This window comes from Caretta caretta, chromosome 3 (genome assembly GCF_965140235.1).
Source record: "Caretta caretta isolate rCarCar2 chromosome 3, rCarCar1.hap1, whole genome shotgun sequence".
Taxonomy (NCBI): domain Eukaryota; kingdom Metazoa; phylum Chordata; order Testudines; family Cheloniidae; genus Caretta; species Caretta caretta.
This window is the reverse complement of record NC_134208.1, coordinates 133,167,501-133,192,135: the sequence shown is the minus strand read 5'-3', so window position 1 is coordinate 133,192,135 and position 24,635 is coordinate 133,167,501.

Here is a 24,635-nt window from a genome sequence, read left to right as displayed (position 1 = left end):
CCTTTCTTGTCAAGTTGTTCTTCATTCTTTCAGTTTGTTTGACTGGGTTATTTTTGTTCTGCTGGGGCCTTTATAAGCGTGCATGGCAGGACTGAGCTCTTCCTGCAATTAAAATGCTGGTACTTGACTCCAGCGAGCTCTGGTCTGTTACGAAGTCTCAACCATTGATTTTGTAAATTGTTGACTTATGAACCATCAATTCATCACAGCACCTCTACTCCCCTACTGCTGTTGTAGGATATTGTGTTGCTGTATTTGGTGGCATAGGACTGATGCTACTACTACTGGCCCTGCTATTGTTAAGGGTTTTTAACAAGTAAAATAATCAAAAATTCAATATAGCTCAACTTTGTGGCATGTAGATTTCTCCTATTGAATGACTTTCTCATTTTAAAAAGTCAATTTGAACTTGCTATTCAAAATCATGGCTCCTGAGTGGATGTAGACGGGGAAGAAGACTTGATATTTTGCTTTAAAACAATGGGGGACTGAAAACTGACCCAATTTATTTGGCGCATAGAACTTGTTTGGGGCAGGGCATGAGCAGTGCTAGACAAAGACAAGGAAAGGTAATAGACACAGAAAGAAATGTTTTTAGCAGCAATAGCAGTAGCAGTAATAGGCTTTCCTTTCTCTGTATCAGATGCTGGTAATAAGGTTTTTAAAAATTCAAGTCTGAGGTTAATATGGCAGATTTATTATTTCATAGGTAATTTTTAGTTATTACAGACTGTCCTGTATCATATTGATTCAGTACAATACAGAGAATGAAAAGGGAAGAGTATAAAACCAGCACCAGAATGAAAACTGCCTTTAAGGTTGAACATTAACGTTTGAGCAATTGGGAACAACAACAAAAAATAACTCAACCAAAATGAAAAAGCATTTCTGGCAGTTTTCATATCATTCTTAGGAAGACATTTTGGTGTTTGCTTTTGATGGTGAAAACTATTAAAGGCATCAATAATGAAGAAAAGAGACCATACAGTGTCATATAAAGTACAACATTTATTTTTAAAAGTACTTAGAAAAATGTTTATAATGTATCTACAGTAAAAGCGAGAAAGAGAGAGAGAGAGAGATGTTCAGAATGTTAGGTTCCCTAGAGATAGCTGAAACACCACTATAAATACAATCTTTTAAAATATATTCCCTAGACATCTGACCTCCTAAAAGCCAAAATAATTGCTTCCAATATTAGCACAACTCAAATAGGGCAGAGAGAATAGTTTAACTAATGAAGGCCAGGTCCATGGAAAAATGGTATGTATTTTCCAAATAGCAATAAACTTTTTCTATGCAGTATGAACTGGGTTTGAACGTAACCACCAAATGGTTCACTTGTCTGTTTTCTTAATCCAACTCTTCTAAAACCACCTACACTCACTGTCTAATCCCAAATACCACTGGCTTTAGGGATATATTGTGTTTCTCAGACATAACCTCACAGTAAGGGATGCAGGGGTAAACTGTCCCAAAACCTTTCAGCCTCAGCCAGGCACAATGGGTTCTATTCTGGGCTCTATTATGGCCCCCATAAAGGTGATGCAGCTGCTTTAGGATTGGTTGGGTTACTGAAGATTCTGGGCCAGATTATGCTTTTTATGGTCTAGCCTGCACTGAACCAGGTGCGGAAGGACTTCAAGGCAATGGGAACCCCCATAGGAATTATGGCTGAGTAAATCAGAATTCCTCCTAGTGCCTCTTGGCGAATATATGCTGCAGGGCAACACCTTTTCAATGAGTGAAAGATGTGACTGCTCTGCCTAGCCACATCCCTGGCACTAATACAGGGTCATGTTTTTGATCTATTTTACCTAGTGCACACAGTGGGGTATACAAAAGACATGCTTATGTTCCATGCAACAGGGTGTGCATTGATCTTTTAAGAGAGGCTACAGCCAGGCATGTCCTTGTCTCAGTTCGGTCCCAAACAAAGGGATTCTGAGGGATATTGTCCAGAGGGACAGGTGGGTGATATAGGGTTGCCAGGTGTCTGGATTTTGACCGGAACACCCAGTTCAAAAGGGACCCTGGCGGCTCCAGTCAGCAGTGCTGACTGGGCCATTAAAAGTCTGGTCAGTGGCTCAGCGGGGCTACGGCAGGCTCCCAGCCTGCTGTGGCTCCGCGCTGCTCCCGGAAACAGCAGAATGTCCCCCTCCGGCTCCTATGTGTTGGGGCAGCCGGGGGTTCTGTACGCTGCCCCAGCCCAAAGCACCAACTCCGCAGCTCCCATTGGCTGCAGTTCCCAGCCAAGGGAGCTGCGGAGCTGGTGCCTGTGGACAAGGCAGGGTGCAGAGCCGCTTGGCTGTGCCTCCATGTAGGAGCCAGAGGGAGGACATGCTGCTGCTTCTGGGAGCTGCTTGAGGTAAGTGCTGCCCAGAGCCTGCACCCCTGCCCCAGCCCTGATCCCCCTCCTGCCCTCTGAACTCCTCAATCCCAGCCCGGAACCCCCTCCTGCATCCCAAACCCCTCATCCCCAGCCCCACACCAGAGCCCACATCCCCAGCTGGAGCCCTCACCCCCTCCCTCACCCCAACCCTCTGAGCCAGCCCGGTGAAAATGAGCGAGTGAGTGAGGGTGGGAAGAGCAAGTGACAGAGGGATGGGGGATGGAATGAGCGGGGCGGGGTGGGGGGGCCTCAGAGAGTGGGGGGGGTAGGGGTGAGACAAGGGTGTTTGGTTTTTTGCAAGTAGAAAGCTGGCAACCACAGGGGGACGTAGTCCCTGTAACTGTGGGCTGGGACCCTAAGGCATTCTAGAAAGGACTGCTAGGGAATATAGGGCTCAATCCTGCTATCAGTGAAGTCAACTGCAAATCTCAGTGGTACAGGAACAGTCCCACTGAGCTGGCCTCAATGGTACAGGAACAGGCCCATAGGTACCAGGCTTCCCTCAGAAGGAAGACTGGGGGTGAGGCTCTCTATCAAGGTAGCCATCACGGGCTGTGACAAAGGACCTGGGAAGAAGGAGGACCCCAGCGAGGGTAAGTTGTTCAAGGCCTGGCCTAGGAGGTGGAAGGCTTTGGAGGAAGCCTGTGAAGGAGACTGGGAAGGGGAATAAACCAAGTGCAGGAAAAGGCCACGTGCAAAGGGAGCAATGACAGCTTGGGATGGGAACAAAGTGGGGTATGTCTCAAAATATAGAGTTCAAGTTCCGGTGCTGGGCTGAATGACTCCAGGACAGTATTTGTCCCATTCCCGTCAGTGCTGCTCCACACCTGCCCACAGCTCAGTGGCAGGGCCAGCCTCTTCCCTCCCCTCATCATGAGGCCCCGCTCCCTGGCCAGGCCAGAAGTCAGAGCCAGGCAGTTACAAGAGCCACCCACGGATCCTGGGCCATTGTGGGGAGCCACGGACCCACCAACTGCCCTGGGTGGCACACCCCAGGGGGTGGAGACATGGCCAGGGGCTGCTCTTGGGCCCCCCCGGACACCTGCCCAGGTGGAGGGTCCAGAGCTCCCCACAAGGGCACAGGCTCCCTGGGTGGCTCTTACCATGGCCCAGTTCCAGCCTCCCGCCTGACTGGAGGTGAGGCCTCGGGGGAAGAGGTGGGGCAGGGATGGGGCCAAAGAGAAGGGTAGGGCTCCTGCATGTGACCCACTTTTGCCTTTTAAAAAGGTGATCACCCTAGAACCAAGTGCTGGCTGCCTATTTTGAGGCCTGAGTCTTGGCCTTCCATAGAGGTTGGGAGGGACCCTGCCACAACCCCTGCTTCAACTGTGGAGAGACCAGGGTAGACCCTGGTAGAGAAAGCACTGAAGTGTTTGTCTTGGGGAATGCAGATGATTGAGCACTCATTTACCAACAGGTGTGAAAGCTGCATTGGAGAGCCCTGAAGGACTGCTTTGTGTTTGTACTCTATTTTTTATCTGCCCTTCAAGAGGAGGACTTTATGGTTTGGTTAGAGGGCTCATTTACTCTATCAAAAGGAAAACTAGCTTACCTTTACTATAAGAGGGAGTCTGAAGACCAGAGGAGAAAACGAGTCAAGGTCTGGAGCGGAAACAGGCATGATCACACCCACATGCCAGAAAGGTAAGAACCTGTTACACTCACCCAGTGAGACTGTAAGAAGTCCTGCATGGACATGCAAAGGGGTGAAGGTAAGGGTAAAAGGATCTTTAGCCCTCATTACTGTGCCTCTTGCCACACAGGGCCAGTCACAATCCATCTGTCTGTCTAATGATGTGTCTGGTAATAGCTAGAGATCCGCTTCAAATAAGATCACAAAAGTTCAGATGCTTACCTGCAGTATCAGGACCACTTAGGTCTGCAAAAATTAGAGAGAGATTTCACAAGAACAGGATTTCCCCGCAGAACACAAAAAGAGAAATAAAAAAGCTTCCCTTAACTTTTTTAAACATCAAAATGTTTGGTTGACATCAAGTTTTAGTCGATGGTATGGGACACCTCTTTGCTTTCCCAAACATGTTTAGCCATCCCCAGTTCTGACTGGCAGTGGTGCTCTGTCACAATGGCACAAGCTCTTAGCCTCATCACAAAATCAAACACAAAAGGCTATTGATAGCAAGAAACAGCATCCTAATACCCCCCAAATAATATTTTGTGGAACACTCTCCCCGCATTAGTCTGGCTACTATTACTGTAATTCATGTCTCAGATGCAACTACACTAGTATGAATTTTTGTTGAAAAGCTAAAGAATACTGCCAAAGAAAATATGTGTGACAGAAGAAGAAAACTCAGTTGGGTTCCCCTCACAAAGTTTCCTCTGAAGCCTTCCAGTGGTGGTTACTGTAGAAGGTAGTAAAGGTTCAGCCCTCAAAACCAACAGATCTAAAATCTGCATAGATATTGGGGATCTGCCAGAGGAAAAAGGCTATATACTAAGAGTGGCCAAACTTACTGACCCACCAAGCCGCATACGACAATCTTCGGAAGTTTGAGATACAATGATAGTACATACAATTTGACATGATATAAATGTTCAACAAATCAGTACGTCTTAAATGATGCCTCACAAGGCATACTTTGTACAAAACACACCAGAATCATATCACAGTGCTGAATATGGGGGTTCCATGGTGCTGTTTTGAGGGACAGCATGTCACAAATACCTTTAAGGATTTCTGTCCAAGATGGAGGCACAAAAACAAGGAAGACAGGCACAGGTCCGACTTACAACCAAACTGGTGCTCACATAACAAACAGAGGTTGTAGTTTGATTTAGACACACACAGACATTCACTACATTTTCACAAAGGGCTATAACCTTTTATTATCAGGATTTATGAAGAAAATTTACCGGGGCAGGCAGGTTATTCCAAAATGTTGACTGCAAATTTTCTTGCACCCATATCTATAGCAGTTGGTGGTGGCCATGTTGGTAAAAAGATACTGAACTCAAGGGATCTAGGGTCTGACCCAGTATGGTAATTCCTATTTTTCTCTGTACCTCAGTGTGGCCCTCAAGCAGTTTTTAATCTCAAATAAACTTCTTGCAGAGTGGGAGAGGGGCGGGGAATAATGTTCATCCCATCCAGCCCTACCGTGCTCATCCTCAAACCTGAGATACTCCCTCTAGGGTTGTCTGGGCAGGACATGAGGGATAATGCTTTGGCGGCAACCAGCTGCTCTTCTGGGTGTAGGGAGATCTGCACAAAGGGGTTTGCCACCATGGATGGATCTTGGGGGAATGATCACCTCTTAGGTTCAAATGTGTCCATAAATATTCAAAAAGATGTATCTTATTATTTGAAAGACTAAACAGAAAACAGTTTGAGAGCAAAGGTAGCAATAGAGGTGATAGCCTTGGCCTAAAGTTGGGATGTAGATGGAGAGACTAGGATACCGACTCAGAGCAATGGTGGAGGTAAAAGAGTGGGTTACCCTGGTTTCAGGTGAGAATGCAGAAGGAGGGAGGGTGATATAAAGTATTATAGATCCTGATCCTACTTCACTGTCGGAGGTCCTTAGTCTAGAACCAAGCCTACAAAACAAATAAGCATTCCAATATTTAAATAGTTCATTATTTCTCTGAAGCTAATTTCCTTACAATAGGAGATATAAGCCGATAGGCTGTAAAATGACACTTTTGCATCACAGTTATGGGTGGTTGGTGTCACACCCTGTATTCTTTTTCTAACACTGCACCTGTAAGCATCCTGATGTTGCATCATATTGCAAGTCATGTCTGATTGTTTAATTACTCTGGTTACCATTGGCATGAATGAATACACACCCATCACAAGTCATTCAGTTTCTGCCAAGATCTTGTGAAAAGACATATTACTTCAAGATACTTATAATGACTGTTTGTGGGAAAGTTTGCAGGAACTCATGAGAATCCCATTAAAGCTGAATGCAAGACTTGTAAGTCTTTGTAACTGCCCACAGACTTTCTCACCAGAGCCTGCAACAGGAGTACTCTTCCAGAAGATAACTCATAATCTTGACACCTAACATTGAGATGAATCAGTGATGTTTCATTGTCTCCAGCCACAGCAGAATGAAGGTCACCAATATGTGATCAATGCACAACTTCCTCTATACACATAGAAATATAACTTTTATGGCATCTTACGGTATAGAGATTTATAAATCAGAATCTTAAAATCGCTAGATTACTCGGTACCAATAAATTCATACTCCTACATCATCAGGTATTCTGTGTAAGCCATATATTTGGTAGATGAACCACATTACAGAGATTTTAGAATAATATTCCTCATTCACTGCCACAAAGGACAGTAGTTAAACCTTTTAGCTTGAGTAACTCATGATAGCTGCAGTGTTTGGAAAGTCAATGAATGAGAAGTGAAGTGCAGGAGGTGGTCACTTAATTTACACATTGCCCACCTGCTATCTAGATCTACAGCTTGTGAGCACCAAGCTAAGATGTTTTCTTCCTTTGCACTTCCTGGTAGGCTCACCTTTACTCTGAACTTGACTAGCCAGTTGCAGATCCTGGATCAATGGCTTTGGATGCTTTCTGCCAGTTCAGACCTTTACATTTTTTCCCCTCAATTCCTCCCAACCCTGCTCAGAAACTTTAGCTGCTCGGCACTACATCATTTATATTTTTCTCTTCTTTCTTTTACTCTTGCCATCACAAGATAATGTTGTCCCATAACATATTTTTGGGGAGATAATCGTATGAAGTGAGAATCAAGTATTTTATCAGAGTCTAAGGGCTTGTCTACATGGGGGTTTAAAACCAGATCAAATCAAGTTAATCGGGTTTGAAAACACTTGTGTATACACAACGCAACCTATCACTGAGCACTAACTCCACATTTAGCAGGAACCCTAGAGTCTTCTTGCAAAATGGACCAAATTTGCTTTGAAATGAATTAGTTCAGTCTTTTGTTCACGTGCCAGCAATTGCTGGCATCACTTTTTGCATGCTTCCAACAGCTAGTTTACTTGCGTGCCCTCTCTGCCCTGGTGTCCAGTTTCCAGATGACCCTTCCCTCTTAAAAAGGTGGCACAGATTTTGCCCATTTGCTCCTGGACCCCAGTGTATCATTGTTCTTGTGATACAACCACAGTAGAACTCTAGAAGCCCCACAACATGCCTAATGCAGCTGCTTGGAGCTGTGCTGAGACCCTGGATCTCAGCGCCATCTTGGGAGAAGCGTCACTTCAGGAAGCTCTTCTGGCCAGCCACAGGAATAAGGAACTTTTTGGGGACATTGCAAAGCAGATGTCTGCGAGGGGTCATGACTGGGATGTCAGCCAGTGCCTGATAAAGAGCAAGCAGCTCAGGAGAAAGTACATTAAAACAAGGGATAAAAGGAGACAATCTGGCAGGAGACATGTGACCTATCTATTTTCTGATGAAGTGGAGAGGATTCTACACAACTATTGTACGAATCATCCCAGGCACTGTTCAGAGCCTGCCATCTGCTCTCTGCCCCTCCACAAAGGGCAACTGGCAAGATCCATCAAAGGAGGAACAGAAGGATACCAGAGAGGAGCTGGCCCTTGAGAGCCAGGATCTTTTTGTGACTCAGGACCCTGATGACAATCAACTAGAAAGTCAGACCCAGTCCTGCCCTGCTATATGGACCCCCATTCCTGCCCTGCATTGGCTGAGCTGCATGGTACCCAGCAGGTTGGTTAGGGAAGGGCCTCCCTCAGCAGGATCCATCCCTGCCCGTCTCTCTCTCTGAGTCATCCTCTCTTCAGTGGGGGCTACTCAAACTGTCAGAGACCTGGCCATGGGCGATCTTGCCTAATGGTCAGGGCTGGAGGCTGGTCTAGTGGTTGGTGGAGAGGTCACCAGGCCTAGTGGCCAGAGCCTGAACCAGGAGCCAAATACCGAGTCCAGGGAGCAAGCTGGAGCCAAGAGCCAGGAATCAGGAGCCAAGCGTCAGAGACAGCGTATCAGCCAGAATAGGGGCAGAAGCCAGAGCAGAAAGCGGGAGTCAGGGGGAGGGAGCCAGGAACAAGGAACAGGAGGCAGGAGCAGGGGTCAGGAGCAAGGAAGTAGCTGAGAGCAGGAGCAGGAAGCAGGATCAGAAACACAGCTGCAACCTGCTTTTCCATTGGTATGGGGTACACAGTTGCTGAAGCTCCAGGGTCAGTTCTGAATAGATTTTTTAAAAAGGTAGCCCTCCCCATCTTGCAGTTCTCTTGCCACTGCTCGTCATCCCAGCTTTGCAGGACAACTTTCTCCAACCAATCTATGCTGGTTTCCTCGGCCCAGAAACGGCACTGAATGCTATGTAAGTGATCCAGGAACCAGTCATCTTCTTCCAGCAGCTCAGCATCCTCCTATGCTTCTGCCTTGTCATGCTTCACCACTGCAGAGCATCCTCCTGCTACCAGAGGAACTGGTGCTGCTGCCATAGAACATTCTCCTGCTCCCGCATCATCTGCTCATGGTGTGACGGGCAAACTCCAATGCCGAATTCATCCGGCTCTGAGTTTGTAATAAGGTCCAAGCATCCTGTGAGCTTTCGCTCACCATAGGGCACAGAGCACTGTTGGGTCCATGCTGGCCAACAACCATTTGAAAATGGCACGAGCCCGCCCACAAAGGAAGTATGGGGCAGAGACAACAAAAAACATGGGATTTTAAAAGAAATTGAACCTGCCTGGCTTCCCACAATTTCCAGCGAAACCAATCCCATGAAGCACACTGCTTAGAAGTGAAGGACCATGGGATACCTCCAGAGAACACTGCTCTCAGTTTGCAGCGAACTGCTGCCATGGGTTCACACAATGGGAAATGAAAATGGAACAGGTGTTCTATGTGCATGTTCTTGGTGCAAGTCGCATACTGCGAGTTACCTGACACTCATCCAAAAGCTTCAGATTAAACCTCCCATGTAGACACACCATAGTGGTGCAGGAAGGAATGTGGTTATGGGCTCTTCACATCTGCCACAGTTTGACAATGACTCTGTCCTATATTTTTGAACTCTGTGAATACTTTAAACATTTCAATCCTTTCTTCCCACTATCTCTCGGTGTAAGACACCTTCCTCCCCATCCCTGTGTTTTCATGTGTGTCTCTCTCTCCTTTTGGGCTCCCATGTGTTTGATTCTTCTTTCACACTGGCTTTATACTGCTGTAACTTCATCAGTTTCAGGTGGCAGCCCCGAGGGGGTTTCTGTGATCCAACCCATCACAATCCCCAACAGTAATTTTCTGGTCTGGGAAGTAAGTCCCTTCTTGCAGCTGCTCAAACAGCCCGGAGTTCCTAAAGGTGTGAGAATCATGCACCTTTCCCGGCCATCCCACTGCTCAGACCAGCACAACTACCATCAAACTGAGCACCTCTACTCCCACACTGCACTTCCTTCTCCTTTCCCTCACATCCCATCTATTTTTCACACATTGATGCTGGAAGCCATGAAGTGGTCTCAAACTTTGCAGTTGGTTTTGGGTGGAGCTGCCAATTGGTGCTCTGTCGCCCCAATGAGGCATGGTGTTCCAGTCTGAGGGGAACAGCTGATGCCCCTTAATCTTTGTGCAGGTTTACAGCCAGATTAACAGTTAGTCTGTTTTGGAAGCAGAGTGAAATTAAACTGTTTGGTCTCTTAAAAAAAAGTAAGTGATGTAACATCTGCAGAAGTCATTATATAATTACCACACCAATGCTATTAAGAAGTACTAACTCTTCCCTTCTATAATTACCAATCAGGAAAGGCAGGTGTGTGGGACTAGAACCAGCATGAGGTTCCCATGGCATCATTCCCTAAGAAGGATGAGACTTTCTCTCCCCACAGATGAAACAGGGGGAGAGGGGAGCAGTCACACCCCTAGATTCACAGGGATCCACAGGGATCTTGGGGGAGTTGCTAAAGACAAGAGCCATTTGGGCACAGGATCTGTGCCTCTGCATTCCCATCTCACTCTCCCCAGCTTCCCTATGGTGCCCATGCAGCTCAGAATACACACTGCCATGGCCTCCCCTGGTAGAACAGAGGGCACAGTTCTTGCCAATGTTTTTTACAGGACTCTAATATACATTGTGAGTGAAAAGATAGCAACCTCTCCAGCAGTTAAGAACTACTGTCTTATCTAGTATATTGAAGCCTGAACAAGCATCTCAGGAAAACCAAAATGGGAGTAAAGCACTTCAGAAAGAAAGTGGGGGGAGGGGACAGTTTAGTGAGCCAGGCAACATTCTTTAAATAAATATCAGCAAATTTTGATGTTTCTTAATTATGAAATGCAAGAGAAATGTTCCTGAAGTGTCTTAGTCTTGGAAAACACTCAGGTGAGGCTGTTGGAATAAAATGAAACCTATGAATGCTGTTCAAGGAGAGACTCAAAATTGTCACATTTCTATATTTGAGATGTATTATAGTATGAAAATTATCACTGAAGAGGCAGATTAAGTACTGAATGTTAATTAAAAGATTTTCTTAGCACAACCTTGTCTTCCATATGGTAATCAAGTACCCATACATACACCAATAAAGATTCCAAGCATTCTGATTTGACAGACAGTATTAAGTCTTTATGACCAATGAAAAGAATTCGACTTCCTTGCTCCTGTATCAACGGAGAATGACTTAGCCCTGGTCTACACTACAGGGTTAGGACAAATTTAGACGCATTAGGTTGATTTTATAATGAATGCATCTACACAAGCAACCCCGTTCCGTCGACCTAAAGGGCTCTTAAAATCAACTTCTGTACTCCTCCCTGGCGAGGGGAGTAGTGCTAAAACCGACCTTGCTGGGTCAAATTTGGGGTAGTACAGACGCAAATCGATGTTATTGGCCTCCGGGAGCTATCCCAGAGTGCTCCAATGTAACCGCTCTCGACAGCACTTTCAACTCCGATGCACTAGCCAGGTGCACAGGAAAAGCCCCAGGAACTTTTGAATTTCATTTCCTGTTTGGTCAGCGTGCTGAGCTCAGCAGCACAAGTGACGATGCAGTCCCCCCAGAATCGAAAATGAGCTCCAGCGTGGAGCGAACGGGAGACACTGGATCTGATTGCTGTATGGGGAGAAGAATCTGTGCAGACAGAACTCTGATCAAAAATAAGAAATGCTGATATATATGGCAAAATCGCACAGGGCATGGTGGAGAGAGGCTACAACAGGGACACACAGCAGTGCCGCGTGAAAGTCAAGGAGCTCAGGCAAGCCTACCAAAAGACAAAGGAAGCAAACGGTCACTCCGGATCAGAGCCCCATACATGCTGCTTCTGTGATCAGCGGCATGGCATTCCAGGGGGGGACCCTACCACTACCCCACCACTGTCCGTGGACACCTGCAAGGGGGGAGTCTAGCAACACGGAGGAGGATTTTGTGGATGAAGAAGAGGAGGAGGAGGAGAATGTGCAGCAAGCAAGCGGTGAATCCGTTCTCCCCGGCAGCCAGGACCTTTTCATCACCCTGGGGCCAATACCCTCCCAAGGTGGGATCCCTGACCCTGAAAGCAGAGAAGGCACCTCTGGTGAGTGCACATTTGTAACTACGGTACAGGGTTTAAAAGCAATAGTGTTTAATGTTTGATTTGCCCTGAAGACTTGGGATGCATTCGTGGCCAGTACAGCTACTGGAAAAGTCTGTTAACGTGTCTGGGGATGGAGCGGGAATCCTCCAGGGACCTCTCCATGAAGGTCTCCTGGAGGTACTCTGAAAGTCTTTGCAGAAGGTTTCTGGGGAGGGCTGCCTTATTTCGTCCTCCATGGTAGGACACTTTACCACGCCAAGCCAGTAGCAAGTAGTCTGGTATCATTGCAGCACAAAGCATGGCAGCGAATGGTCCTGGGTTTTGGTTGCATTCAAGCAACATTCGGTCTTTATCTTTCTGTGTTAGCCTCAGGAGAGTGATATCATTCATGGTCACCTGGTTGAAATAGGGGAATTTTTGTAAGGGAACAGTAAAAGGACCCTGTTCATACTGGACTGTTTGTGCTTGACTAAAAGGGATCATCTCATAGCCACGCAGCGGGGAGAGGAGTGAAGGATTCAGCTGATCGCCATATTTGGGGTCGGGAAGGAATTTTCCTCCAGGGCAGATTGGAAGAGGCCCTGGAGGTTTTTCGCCTTCCTCTGCAGCATGGGGCACAGGTCACTTGCTGGAGGATTCTCTGCTCCTTGAAGTCTTTAAACCACGATTTGAGGACTTCAATAGCACAGATATAGGTGTGAGGTTTTTTGCAGGAGTGGTGGGTGAAATTCTGTGGCCTGCGTTGTGCAGGAGGTCAGACTAGATGATCATAATGGTCCCTTCTGACCTAAATATCTATGAATCTATGAATCCCAAATAGCCACGTGGAGGGGTGGGGGGAGCTGTGTGCTGCACATCCACCCGAAAACCGCAGCCCCTCCTTTTAAATGGCAAACCCAACCGGCATTGCTTGCTATGGGAAAGCAGGACACTGCAGTTTGAAAACATTCCCACGTGTTACGAAGGCATTAGAAGCCAAACCCACATACCCTTTGGCTTACCATGGCTGCCTGGAAACCAAATTCTGTTGCCCAGCTGTGTGTGATGTGTCACTATACTGGCAGGCGCTCAATATAAAAGGCAAAATGTGACCTTGTACCTAAAGCACATGTGCTGTCTGCTGTGACTTGCTTGATTCACTATGCGGTCCCACCAGTCTGTTGGGCATCTGGCTCAGCAGGGAAAGCAGGGGCAGAAGTAGTCTTGGCACATCTTGTGGCAGCCCCGAGGGGGTTCCTGTGATCCAACCCATCACAATCCCCAACAGTAATTTTCTGGTCTGGGAAGTAAGTCCCTTCTTGCAGCTGCTCAAACAGCCCAGAGTTCCTAAAGATGCGAGCGTCATGCACCTTTCCCGGCCATCCCACGTTGATGTCGGTGAAACATCCCTTGTGATCCACCAGTGCTTGCAGCACCATTGAGAAGTACCCCTTGTGGTTTATGTACTGGTTGGCACATAACCAGTGGTCCGGTGCCAAGATAGGGATATGGGTTCCGTCTATCACCCCACCACAGTTAGGGAATCCCATTGCAGCAAAGCCATCCACTATGACCTGCACATTTCCTAGAGTCACTACCCTTGGTAGCAGAACGTCAGTGATTGCATTGGTTACTTGAATCACAGCAGTCCCCACAGTAGATTTGCCCACTCCAAATTGATTCCTGATTGACCGGTAGCAGTCAGGCTTTGCAAGCTTCCAGAGGGCAATCGCCACTCGCTTCTCAACTGTCAGGACAGCTCTCATCTTGGTATTCCTGCGCTTCAGGGCAGGGGAAAGCAACTCACAGAGTTCCAGGAAAGTGGCCTTACGCATGCAGAAGTTTCACAGCCACTGGGAATCATCCCATACCTGCAAGACTATGCGGTCCCACCAGTCTGTGCTTGTTTGCCAGGCCCAGAATCAGCGTTCCACTGTATCAACCAGTCCCACTGCCGCCATGATGTCCCAATTGCCACATCCTGTGCTTTCAGGAACGTCTGTGTCCATGTCCTCCTCACAATCGTCCTTGTGCTGCCATCTCTTAGCCAGGTTCTGCACATACTGCAGTATAATGCGCGAGGTGTTTACAATGCTCGCAACAGCAGGGGTGAGCTGAGAGGGCTCCATGCTTGCCATGCTATGGCGTCTGCATGGGTAACTCAGGAAAAAAGGCGCAAAATGATTGTCTGCAGTTGCTTTCATGGAGGGAGGGAGAGGAGACTGACAACATGTACCCAAAACCACCCGCGATGATGTTTTTGTCCCATCAGGCATTGGGAGCTTAATCCAGAATTCCAGTGGGCAGTGGAGACTGCAGGAACTGTGGGATAGCTTCCCACAGTGCACCGCTCAGTGAGTCGATGCTAGCCACAATAGTGAGGACGCACTCCGCCAACTTAATGCACTTAGTGGGGACATACACAATCGACTGTATAAAATCGATCTCTAAAAATTGACTTCTATAAAATCAACCTAATTTCGTAGTGTAGACATATCCTTAGAGTAGTGTGGATGGAGAAATTCATGGAGCACATGCCTTCTGATTTTAAACCTAGCTGCTTTTCTTTGGGATTGCATTTGCATCATACACGAATAAAACTACCACGCGTCATTTTTATGCAAATGATATCAAAATATATCGTTATCTCAAGTGACTGAGGTTTTCATATTGTTTGGGGACACTAGTCTGCAATCTTCATTGATCCTATCTTTTTTTTTCTCATTGGCGAAGGTTTTCCTCCTAACTCTGAAGATCCCAGTATTTCCTTTTTCTGTTTACTCCCTCTCTGCCAGAGTCTCAGTGTTGTGTTGAGGTGACCTTCCACATAGCCAAGGAAGGCTGCAGGTAGCTCCTTCCAGTGCCTAACGTGCAACTCCTAAGTCTACAGCCAGCCAATGTTGCAAAATCAGCCTTATGCAGAAGGGGCTGAGTGCACTGCATGGCTGTACTTTCCAACCTAGGAGAGAGGAGCCAAACCTGAATGAAGAATTTACTCCCCCCCCGCACCACTCCCGACTGTAGCACAATAAGCCTACATGTCCATGTTTTTCTAATGAATAGAGATGGGACAAAATCAGGATTTCGAACACATTTGAATTTTAGATGGTAGTTAGGCTTTGAACTCCTAAACCTGAGCCCCCCCCCGCCTCCCCCCCCGCCAGTGGCTTTGGTTCCAGATTGGCTCCAGCAGCGAACGGGGAGGGGGACTGTTTTTTAGTTCAGGGCTGGATCAGCTGAAATCTCAAAGAAACAGCTGTTTAGACAAGATTTCCACCCAATGTGATGGAAATTGCATAATATCAGCTGGGGGGTTTTAAAAGCAGAAAGTCCCAACTGTTACGTATTTGTAATTAACAATTTTGATGTAACATACTCATATGAGTGATGATTACTAAGGAAAAACAGCTTGCCAGTTCAATTCCAGCCTAAGCTATTAATTTCTTGCTGAAGGCTGCTCAGTAGCCTATGTGAAATAAGTTTGTGGTGTCTGACCAGTTCCTACACTGGGGTGTAGCTCAAATTGATTTAATATAGGCAAGAATCTTCAGACTTGGATTTAGCATTACTTTCTCAGGAGGAAGGCATTAACGAACTCAGAACTATTATCGGCCTGAATGCTCTGCACTCATTGCTTTGAAGCAATTCAGCGAGTACTTTTGACCTGTTACAAACACAGATAAATCCCAAAACAGAATGTTTTGTGTACTTGAAATGGATCCTTGTAAACTCCCCTGAAAACTGGCTCTTAATACCACTCTTGTTGATAGTCTTTACAAAGAGATGGACGCCTCCAGGGGCCCAGGGACTGAATTGGCTTTGTCATCTCAAGAAGCGGTTCTTTTGGATCAGGGTTGGATAAGGCAGTGTGGGGAAGATTGTCCAAATGCTGCCTGTGTTGAATAAATAGCCATCTGAAACCTTTCACAACTGCTTGCCAGGCTCCAGCAGGAGACAGGATGGGAGGAAAATGGACCTCAGACAAGGAAATATGAGAACAAGTGTCAAGACTGATCATACAAGGTCCCAAAAATCCTGGTGGTAAATAAACACTGAGTACCAGCTGCGACATCAGCAGCGTCACAGGGAGATATAACCACGAGCATAACAAGGGAGATTGATGTGAATGGTGAGGCCTACTTATGGGATAGGTAAGGTGCAATCCTGTAGCAGCCATGTTAAAAAGGGTTAGTCAGTGTTATATCAGCCAGACTGCATGACCATTGTAGCAATACAAGGGAGCAAATGGCCTTTACAAGTTGGTAAGGCTCATTGGTCATAGACAATCTCATAGGAGTATATAAAGTTTAGTGTGTCTCACTCGCAGTAGATAGAGGATGACATACAATATGTCATGGACTGCCATCCACTTATGCGGGTACAGATGTAACACAACTGCAGTGAGGTAAATTAATCAAGCAGTGTCTGAATAGAACGAACAGGAATAGGAATAGAAAGTGGTGAACAATGAATAAAATGTCAAGGACAGTGAAGCCCTGGTAGAAGCCATTAGAAACAATGATTGCATATAGGCAAGGTTGAGTTACTGGGTTTTATAATGAAATGCATGTGGCAAACTGTAAGAAATACAAATTGATGTGCTATATATGCCAATACTTGTAGTTACTCATCTGGCTGTTCCCAAGACCCACAAATGCAGAGTTGGTGATAGATTTCAACAACAGAGAGAAGTGATCTCAGTCATGTCATGACTCAGGCCAAAAAAGGATGCAGTTCTCTCATGAACTCAATTTCCTGAAGCATGTTTGCACTCGCACTCACTTACTCATTTTCAGCAGTGTGTTGCAAAATGTTCGTAAGCATGCCAACACACAACGGTTTTGCAAGTCTGTCACAAACACCCGGCACAGCAACAATCACCACCAGATTCCAGCTGTGTACTACACACAGCTTTGTATTTATGAGCTTTGTCCTCACAAACTGGAAACATCCATTGTGGTATCAGTCAGCTGGATACATTTAACACATCAGCAGCACATCAACTCCCAGAAGAGCTCTCACTGGCATGGTATCACCAGGGCAAACTGATCCTCACTGGCACAGTCATGATAAGAAATCCAAAGAGTAGCACTGACCATAGAAGAAATAGTTGATACCCCTACCGTAGACACCCAGGAAGTTGAAGTAGCTGCATGGGGATATGCTACATAGATCAAGTTTTGATGTCACTTCATTCATTCAGATAAGAACAAACAATATGTTCAGTTGCTGACTCTATGATTTTTATTATTTATTCCGTATTGTGGTAACATTCGGAAGTCCAGATCACTGACAATACAAAGATAATTTTTTTTAAAAACCATAGGGACAGTGACTGACAGGAGTCAGCAATGTGTCTGTTGTAAAAATTTTGAGGTCCATGGTAATTTTTCAAAAAAATTGAATGACTGAATGACATAACCCCCCCACCACCACCAATGTCCGTCACTAAGTACGGTAATTTTGTGAAGTGTCCATCATGCAACATGATGGTGCCAACCCCTGGTGACTGATCATATTGTTTGCTATTGCAGGCATAGTGGTAGTTACAACAAGGCCCTATTATGTTAGGCATTGTACAAACACATAACAAGAAGATGGTCACTGCACCAAAGAACTTACCATCAGAGTACTTGGTATAATTTCATGGTTCATAGGTCGTTGTCTTCATTACAATCTGTTCTTTGTAGACACAGTCTGTTAGGCAATGCTGACTCATTGCTATACCAGTTTTGCAATACTGCACTACACATAAGTGTGTTCAGACATCCTCAGCCCCACAGGCTCTTCCCACCCCGTGTGGCTCAGATCGGTAAGGCTCATTGTATATTAACTCTCCATAAAATATTTTTTGTATGAATCTTTGAGATTTTTTTGTTGAAGCAGCAGCTGCAAGGATTCTACAGAGGAAGGGGGTCAATTAAGAGTTTCCACTATTATAAAGTTGTAGTGGCAGGTGTACGCCATCCTTTAGCCACTAAAGATGAACAATTACTTTTTAGCTAAAATATTTAGCAGAAGACGGGTTAATTATGTAGCTTGTGCAGCTGAACAACACGTTAAAAATGTACAGCCACTCTCGGATCTTAATGCACACTAAGATATGTATTATAGTTTATAACAAGAGTCTGACTATATAACTCATACCTCCAGGATGTTAATGTTTAAATATCTTAACCAGTTGAGGAGGGAAAATCTATCCTTTTCCCCTCAACTGACCTCCAATGGATGACATGTACAGAACAGTGTCTCACACTGTGTTTTAAAATGAAAGAGCTTGATTGACCTATTGATATCTGATAACCTCCAGGATTGGGGCAGAATGGTACGGGGGAAAGGAAGAGGAAGAGATCCAGTTGAATCCTGCAGTACTCAGGCCTACTCCTGAATTAAGCAGAACAAGAATCTTGTCCCCCCCCCACCCACCAATTCAGAGAAGGCCTTCTCCTCCTCAATTTAGAGCCCTGTTTCCTTCCTGTGATCCTCAAATTGGCCCTTTGCCTTCTCTCCTCATCTAAGAGGTCCCATGAAGCTTCCCTTCCTTAGTCTGACACCTACCCCCTGACCGTCAGGCCAGCAGTGCTTAGATACCATTGTAATAAGAGCTATATACAAACCCAAGATAGATAGGACATAGCAGATAGTAATTCAAGATCTTGGCCGTAAATCGGGGGGCAGGGGAAGCATTTCCCTCCAAAACTGCAAGCCTCAGGCAGGCACAGAATTTGCCTCCCAACCCGCAGCCCCATTGGCCTAACTGGAGCTGTCCCCCCAAATATAAAAGTCAAACAACACCAATGTTCAAAACGTGAACTGAGGAGCCAGCCTAAGGCCCCAGGCACTTTGTGAAGTGTTCTGAACCCTACGATAGGAAGGACCAGGAGAGATGGTTGGGGGTCCTTCCCGCTGGAGTGATGATGAAGCTTGAGAAAAGGAGCCCTAAGGGTTCTGTTGGAAGTCATGAGGAAAGGCATTTCATGGCCAGAAGGGACCATTAAGATCTAGCCTGACCTACTTCATCACACCTGTTATCAGATATGTTAACACAAATCCTTGCATTGCTACAGAGCCCCAGTGGCTTCTTTGTGACTCTATACAACTATAAGAGGTTGCCCATGCAAATCAGATTGCAAAATCTAATTTCACTCATGATGAAACAAAGGATCAACAAGACTGTGGAGTGAGAATGGGGGACGAAAGACAGGGGCTGCAACAATAAAATTAAATCGGTTTGCACAGGGACCTAGATAACTATGTGTCTTATAAAATAAAAATATGGATTAACATTGTGTCCCAGTTCATCACAACAGGAAGCCAGGAGAATGTGGCAAAGAAATGTGTTGGTTTGTTTTTTTCCCCTCTTATGGAATAGCAGGGTTTTTCTTTTCTTTTTTTAATGTGTCTGTATTTTTCTCTACTCTGGACAGATTTCTAATTGTGTCATTCATACTCTACCAAAGGCAACACTGGTAAATTAATTAGAGCTGAATTCATTCAGCGCTGCCATAGTAGAAAATACACATACTCAGCAGAGGTAGTGGTGTTCTGAGACTTGTAAGGGTGATTGAAGTTCCCCTACAGTTTAAGTTAGGGGTAGATTCTGCCACCCTTACTCATGCTGAATAGTTCTTTACTGCAATAGAAATCCCATTGAAACTAGTGTTCCCATTCATGGAATAAGGTACCAAGCTCAGTATGAATGAGCATGCCAGAACCTGGCCCTTAAAAACAAATGGGCCAAATTCTCTGCCAGTATAATGGAAGAGATTCCATAGAAGTCAATGGAGCTGCACCCTTCAGATGAGCAGATAATTTGGCCTGATGTTTCCAGCTCTTTTTGGATGAAGTTAATCTTTTAAATTACTCATACCAAAATATATATAACAGAACCAGTCTGTTATTTATAATACACACTTGCCTTTGAGGTTTTTCTGCCCAGTCATCCCTTGGATATGTGTCTGGATATGTACTGGACAGTATGTCCCAGCTGCTGTAACTGAGATCAGCGTTTGTATTGCCAGGTGGCCCTGAAAGCTGCATTTGCTGGGGAACGGAAGCAGTGAAATGACAATAAAAAAGTGCTCAGCTCTGTATAATAAAATGTTCCATTTCATCCCCTCTTTCACTCTGCAACCTAAGCAATTACACAGTTTTGTAGCAGCATGTACACTTCCATCAACTATAGCAAATTTTTAAAATTTAGCAGACAGTAGAATTGCTCTTCAGTCTGGAAAATACTTTACTTGATATGATGGAGAAGTCCCTTTTCATATTTCGTTATTACAAATGGCATGAAGAAATAATCTCCTAGGGTGGGTCAGACAGCCTAGAAGAAAATGTTCGCATTCAAATTACATTCCTCCCACCCCCTAAAAGATAGGGTTCTGAGTTTGAATTCAGTGTGGCATTGTCTGATAATTGTTGGGTCTGGTGACCATTTCAGCCAGTAAAGATGGAGGAATTGTAATTAATATTTTATAATTAAAGGGACTCAAAACCAAAAAGGCATAATAACTGGAGGGAGCACATAATAAAAGGATAAGGGGCAACCATTTTAGATTTTTCTTCAGGTTAACGAAGAAGCTTTGTTAGTACAAAATCACAGCTACTTTTTCTTTTGAATTGCTTAAAAATGTCATACACACACATCGTCATTTTGAACCCTGATAACCAATAAAGAGATGAGCGGTAGGGTGTGTGTGTGTGTGTGTGTGTGTGTGTGTGTGTGTGTGTAAGATGTTATCTTATTATGCAGTGTACCCAAATGACCCTTTTAAGGTTAGTGCCCCCTACTGCTAGCCATTGTACCCATACAGAGTAAGAGACAGTCCCTCCCTGATGAGTATACAATCTAGTGGATATCTGCAAACATTTGGTACAGGCAACAGAACAGATTGTGTGACCTAATAGGAGTTTTCAGCTCTCATTTCTGTGGGTCATACCCTCCCATTTCCTTAAAAAAGAGGAGCCAACTTATAAAATATCTGCAACGTTGGCATCTTTTAGGTGGGCTGCAGGTAGCATGGGATGGGGCAATGGGCATGGTCTGGCAAGTGAACAGAGGATGGGGAATCCATGAAGAAAAGTTCAAAGTGTGTGTGTGTATAACAATGTTAACTTCCATGACCGTTTTCACCATCAGTTAGTCCAGTTGTCTATGGGAATGTGTCCTACAGAGCATGTACTCCCTGTTTCGATCCTCGGCCATTTTACGCTGCATGATGGTTCAAGTACTGCAGAAAGGCTGTTGGCAGCTGTGTGGTGCCATCTGGAAATGTCAGGTAGCTCATTTCCACATTGTGAGGTTCCTCAGACCCTTTTTGATGTCATTTATACACATCTACTTTGCTATATACAATGTGACAAAGAACATATGATCCAAAAGTTCTCTAAAGAACTCTACTCAAGTTCTCTACTCAAATAAAGTGGTATCTTTTAACTCTTAAAAAATATTTAAAACTATACCAAACAGTAACAAAAAAGATAAAGACACATCAGGAAAACATAACATTAAAAATATTATACAAAACATTTTTAAAACTATGCACCCTCCCCGCACTCCTCAGTCAATTTTATCATGCACTTTACAGCCCATAGGTTAAATCAGACCCCTTGAAGTCAATGAGAGTTTTGCCACTGACTTCGCTGAGGCCAGGATTTCACACTGTATAACTTGCCCTATATTACCCAACTGCAAATAATATAGGTTGAGGATTGAAGCATCTCTCTGTCAGTGTATTTGAAAAGCTACCTTCAATATACCTTGGCCTTATTTGATGGAAAGAGGTTTCCCATGACAAGATTAAGCAACCTTTCCCTTCTCTCTTCATTTGTCTGTGGCTGGATGCCTCGCGTCCCTCCTAGCCATCTTGCCACTGTTCACACAAGAGCCTTCTTCTCTTCAGCTCCTGCCATATTGAACACTCTTCTTATATTTCTCTACCTCAGTGCTTCTCCATATATTTTCATATCTCAAATGAAAAGGTATTTCCTCCCTGCCCTAAACCTCTTAAATTCATCCTCCCGCTCCTATTATTATTATTATGGTAACTTAACTGTATTATGTAGTCCTTTAAAGTGTCTATGTCAACTCTTATATTTCTATTCCTACTGGATCTGTGGCTCATTTAGTGTAGACTTTTGGCTCTGATAGTGATCAGTATGAATTGCTTAAGAAAAAGGTGGAAGGAACCCTGTAGTGTACAATTCGGGTACAACCCATCGATGGAGCCCCCATCAGTAAATTGTTTGGTTTATGCCCTGAAATGGTCTTTATCCTTTTTTTTTAACCTTAACTAAGTGTGGATATTTTCATTATCTATATAACCTTTTCTTTAATCCTACGAAACATTTATCCTTCATAATATTTTGAGTTCAATAAGTACATTAAGTATTTCATATGAAAAATCCTTTTAGCAGTTTTAAATTTGTTACCTCTCAATTGTATTGAATGCCTTTGACCTTATATTACAAGAAGGGTAAGCTGGACATTCCTATTTACCCTGTCTGTATCATTCACTATCTTGAAAAAAGAAAAGGAGTACTTGTGGCACCTTAGAGACTAACCAATTTATTATTACAAGAAGGATAAGCTGGACATTCCTATTTACCCTGTCTGTATCATTCACTATCTTGAAAAAAGAAAAGGAGTACTTGTGGCACCTTAGAGACTAAACAATTTAACCAAATAAATTGGTTAGTCTCTAAGGTGCCACAAGTACTCCTTTTCTTTTTGCGAATACAGACTAAGACGGCTGTTACTCTGAAACCATTCACTATCTTGTATACATATATCATGCCTTCTTATTCATGTCCTCTCTAGACCAAACAGCCTAATCTTTTCAGACACTCCTCATACAGAAATCTCTCTCCATGGCTCTAATTTTTTTTGTCTGATTCTATAACTCTGCAATTTCTGCGATACTTTTTTGACATAAGGTGACCAGAATTTAACTCAATATTCCAGGTGGGAGTGCTACATTCATTTATATAATAACTATATAATATTTTCAGTATTATTTTCTATACCCATCTTATATTGCCTACCATTTTGTAGGCTTTTTGACCACCACTGCACACTGAGTAGAGGTTTCCATTGAACTGTGAACAGTGATGCTGACATTTTTTCCTTGAGTTGTTACAGTCAATTTAGAACCCAGCTATGCATATGAGTAGTTCAAATTATTCCTTCCAAGATGCATTACCTTGCTCTTGTCAACACTGAATTTCACCTGTCCATTTGTGGTGCCCATTCCCCTAGCTTTGCTAGGTCCCTGTGAGGGTCTTAAACATTTCTTTTAGCCTTGACTAACCAAAATAATTTTGGTCACCCACAAGATTTTCCACCTCACTGTTCACCTCCCATTTCAGATAAGTACTTATTTATGTTTAGATTTAAATAATAATAAAAAGATGCTTATTTCAGGCTCTGGGTTCCCTAACACATAGCTAAAAACACAATACAGTCCCAGCAGCATTAAAGCAATAATTTCAACAGGAACTCAGACACTCAGCCACTTATAAAAACTCCAGCACAAAAGTATTACATTGTGTAAAGTGGAGGTTACTCAAGGAAAACAACTGCCCACCAAAACATTAAAAAAAACTAGGAAGTGCACAGTTAAGTTTTATCAAACACTCTACACAGCAACCAACAATTTACAGAAAGCACAATCTTCATCTGGCTCAATTTTTAATATTCATCATTTGTCATCTGTTATTCAGGCATCCAGTTAGTGAGCAGAAAAAGTACCATCTGATCAATTGCACGCCCCAAATAATGTTCTAAATAAATGAGTTGCAAAAAAAATTTTTTTTAAATCCACAGGCTGATATATGTGTTCGTAAACTATTAGATAAATACTTAAAACTAATGAACAAATTTGTAGACATTGGACCCAGAATAAACTATTTAAGAACAGTAAAAAAATACTAAATTAATTGGATAATTCATTTGCAATGAATAATTCAACCAGCTCTACTAATGAAGTTCTACAAAGGAGTTATCAGTAATCATTAGTCAAACAAAAAGCAAGGCAATGGAAAGTTATGTTTATCCCAAACACCAGTTAGTGGAAAAATATTCATGAATGCTAAGATGTTTATTCAGTTAGCCTGAAAGAATGGAAGAACTATTCAGAGGAATCACATGACAGTAAGGAACATATTGTAAGTATGTGTATTGATTGGGACTTCAAAGGAACAGGAGTCTTCATCAAAAGCTAACATGTATTTTTGATCTCACACAAGGGGAAATACTTCTTTTGTAAATACTGACTTCAGCACATCAGACATTATATGAACTTGCATAATGACAGGTTTCAGAGTAACAGACATGTTAGTCTGTATTCGCAAAAAGAAAAGGAGTACTTGTGGCACCTTAGAGACTAACCAATTTATTTGAGCATAAGCTTTCGTGAGCTACAGCTCACTTCATCGGGTGCATACTGTGGAAAGTGTAGAAGATCTTTTATACACACAAAGCATGAAAAAATACCTCCCTCACCCCACTCTCCTGCTGGCAATAGCTTATCTAAAGTGATCACGCTCCTTACAATGTGTATGATAATCAGGTTGGGCCATTTCCAGCACAAATCCAGGTTTTCTCACCCCCCCCCCCCCCACACACACACAAACCCACTCTCCTGCTGGTAATAGCTTATCTAAAGTGACCACTCTCCTTACAATGTTAATGACTAACATTGTAAGGAGAGTGGTCACTTTAGATAAACTATTACCAGCAGGAGAGTGAGTTGGGGGAGGGGGGAAG